This window comes from Cervus canadensis, chromosome X (genome assembly GCF_019320065.1).
Source record: "Cervus canadensis isolate Bull #8, Minnesota chromosome X, ASM1932006v1, whole genome shotgun sequence".
NCBI classification, from domain to species: Eukaryota; Metazoa; Chordata; class Mammalia; order Artiodactyla; family Cervidae; genus Cervus; species Cervus canadensis.
In genome coordinates this window covers 42,303,377-42,307,098 of record NC_057419.1, presented here as the reverse complement: position 1 = coordinate 42,307,098, position 3,722 = coordinate 42,303,377, and the positions used below count along the sequence as shown (strand labels likewise).

Sequence of the window (3,722 nt, the reverse complement as noted above, 5' to 3'; positions counted from 1 at the left end):
CGACTGAGCGACTTTCACTTCACTTCACAGACCATTGAAGGAAATCCCTGGTGGTCCAGTTCATGCCTTTATTGCCAAGGATGCGGGTTCAATACCTGGTTGGGGAACTAGGATCCCACAAGCTGTGCAGGGTCAAAAAAAATAAAAAGACCATATATATTGTTGGTGGAACTCAGTTTTTTGCAGTTGTAGGACTGCTGGCTATCACCTAGGGGCTGACTTCTGTTCTTAGAGACTATCCACATTTCTTGGCTTATGGCTTTCTTTTGGCCATCTTCAAAACCAGCATTAGTGCATCAAGTTCTTCTTGTGCTTCGGGTCTCTCCAACTTCCTCTTTTGCCACCAACTAAAAAAAACCTCTCTGCTTAAAGAGATTCAAGTAGGTGGCACTAATGGTGAAGACTCCGTGCAAGAGACACAGGTTTGATCCTTGGGTCCAGACAATCCCCTAGAGGAGGAAATGGCAACCCATTCCAGTATTCTTGCCTGGGAAATTCCACAGACAGAGGAGCCTGGAGGGCTACAGTCCATGGTCTCTCAAAGAGTCGGACACAACTGAGCACACAAACACACACGTGATTAGATTAGGCTCACTGGGATAATCTATCTTAGGGCCAACTATGCTACAGAACATAACATAATTAGGGGAATCTGGGATTAGGGCATAAAATCTTGAAGGAGCCATTTTTGGAATTCTGCCTACTTAAATGAAAGCTAGTTTGTTTGCAAAATGATTGGTCTAAGTTTGAAGGCAAGAGATATTCCCACAAGAGAAAAAATTTCCCTCAATTTTTACTTTAGAAATTTGCAAACATACAAAAAGTGTATAATGTGCACATATACATCAAAAATTCAGTATGTATCAAATATCAATATATATCAAAATATTGATATATCAGTGTATATCAAGAAAGCAGTATAATGTACACATATGTATCAATAACCTCAGATATGCAGATGATACCACCCTTATGGCAGAAAGTGAAGAGGAACTGAAGAGCCTCTTGACGAAAGTGAAAGAGGAGAGTGAAAAAGCTGGCTTAAAACTCAACATTCAAAAAATGAAGATCATGGCATCTGGTCCCATCACTTCATGGCAAATAGATGGGGAAACAATGGAAACAGTGAGAAACTTTATTTTTGGGGGCTCCAAAAATCACTGCAGGTGGTGACTGCAGCCATGAAATTAAAAGATGCTTGCTCCTTGGAAGAAAAGCTATGACCAACCTAGACAGCATATTAAAAAGCAGAGACATTACTTTGCCCACAAAGGTCCATCTAGTCAAAGCTATGGTTTTTCCAAGTAAGTCATGTATGTGATGTGGAGTTCGCAACTATTAAAGTAAAGCTGAGCAGTCCAAAATGAATTGATGCCTATTTGAACTGTATGTCTGGAAGAAGACTCTTGAGAGTCCCTTGGATATGCAAGGATTGAATCCAACCAGTCCCATCCAAAAGGAAATCGTCTTGAATATTATTGAAGGAACTGATGCTAAAAGACTGAAAGAACGTCCAAATACTTTGGCCACCATCTGATATGAAGAACTGACTCATTGAAAAAAAGATCCTGAAATGCTGGGAAAGTGAAGGCAGGATGGAGAAGAGGCACACATGAAGGATGAGAATGGTTAGGATGGGCATCACACTGACTCAATGGACATTTGAGTTTGAGGAAGCCTCTAGCAGTTTGTGATGGGACAAGGGAAGCCTTGTGTGCTACAGTCATGGGGTCACAAAGAGTCAACACAGGGACTGAGTTGACTGGGGGAACTGGAACAGGGGCATTTTTTATTGGTGTTTGAACTGAACTGATATATCTACCAACTAGATTCGAGTTAAAATTTTGCCATGCCAGTGTGTTACTTACCTCGACTCTTAGCTTATCGGGGACAATAACCGGGACCCATGTCTACTCCTGTTTCCTGCGCCTGCTGATCCGTAACCACCATGCATGATTGCATCTCCATCCACGTTGGCCAGGTGGTGTCCAGAGTGGCAATGCCTGCTAGGAGCTCTACAGCCTGATGGCCAGATGCCAAGTGACAATATTGGGGGAGGAGAGTCCTTCAAAACCTTCTTCAGTGAGACAGCTTCTGGCAAGCATGTGCCTAGGGCAGTATTTGTAGACATGGAACCCACAGTCATTGATGAGATTCTCACTGGCACCTACTGCCAGCTCTTCCACCTTGAGCAGCTCATCACAGGCAAAGAAGATGCTGCCAATAACTATGCCCAAGGTCACTGCACCATTGGCAAGGAGATCATTGACCTCTTCTTGGACCAAATTTGGAAACTGGCTGACTAGTGCACAGGTCTTCAGGGCTTCTTGGTTTTCCACAGCTTTGGTGGCGGAACTGGTTCTCGGTTCACCTCCCTGCTGATGGAACGTCTCTCTGTCAATTATGGCAAGAAGTCCAAGCTGGAGTTCTCCATTTACCCAGCACCCGCCCTGGTTTCCACAGCTATAGTTGAGCCCTACAACTCCATCCTCACCACACCCTACCCTGGAGCACTCTGATTGTGCCTTCATGGTAGACAATAAGGCCATCTATGACATCTGTCATAGAAATCTTGACATTGAGCACCCAGCCTACATGAATCTTAACTACCTTATTAGCCAGATAGGGTCCTCCATCACTGCTTGAGGTTTGATGGAGCCCTGAATGTGGATCTGACAGATTTCCAGACCAACCTGGTGCCCTATCCCCCATCCACTTCCCTCTGGCCACATACGCCCCTGTCATCTCTGCTGAGAAAACCTACCATGAACAGCTTTCTGTAGCAGAGATCACCAATGCTTTCTTTGAGCCAACCAACCAGATGGTGAAATGTGACCCTCACCATGGTAAATACATGGCCTGCTTCCTGTTGTACCGTGGCAATGTGGTTCCCAAAGATGTCAATGCTATCATTGCCACCATCAAGACCAAGCGGAGCATCCAGTTTGTGGACTGGTGCCCCACTGGCTTCAAGGTTGGCAGTAATTACCAGCCTCCCACTGTGGTACCTGGCAGAGACCTGGCCAAAGTACAGCGAGCTGTGTGCATGCTGAGCAACACCACAGCCATTGCTGAGGCCTGGGCTTGCCTGGACCACAAGTTTGACCTGATGTATGCCAAGCGTGCCTTTGTTCACTGGTACATGGGTGAGGACATGGAGGAAGGAGAGTTTTCTGAGGCCCAGGAGGACATGGCTGCCCTTGAGAAGAATTATGAGGAGATTGGTGTGGATTCTGTTGAGGTAGAGGGAGAAGAAGAAGGAGAGGAATACAAATTACCATTCCTTTGAGCCCTACAGCATGTCATACTCAGCTTCAGCATTAGTTGACAGGTATAAAAACTTTCTGACTAGATTGTCTTCACTTTCAACTATGATCACGTATTGCTTTTCCATGTGTGTCTGTAAGACTTACGTCCTATCTCAAAAGTAAAGATTTTAAGAAAGAAAAAAAAGTTATTTTGCCTTAATAGTCTTTTCTATCAAGTATCATGATATCATACTCCTGATGTTTTTGAACGTGTGTCTCCCAAGAATAAGGATATTTTCTTATATCACCACAATGCCATTTCATACCTAAGAAAAGTAGTGATATTTCCTTTAAAATATCTACTATGTAGTCCATATTCAAATCTCCCCAATTGTCCAAATGTGTTTTATACAGCTACTTTTACTTCAAAAAATGATCCGAAGTTAATGAAATGCATTTTTTTGGTAATTTCTT

General features: G+C 43.6%; 1 pseudogene; it reads left to right on the top strand.

Annotated features, from left to right (window-relative positions):
• The first annotated feature begins 1,948 nt into the window (after window positions 1-1,948).
• Window positions 1,949-3,289, top strand: LOC122435527 (annotated as a pseudogene).
• Window positions 3,290-3,722: the final 433 nt, after the last annotated feature.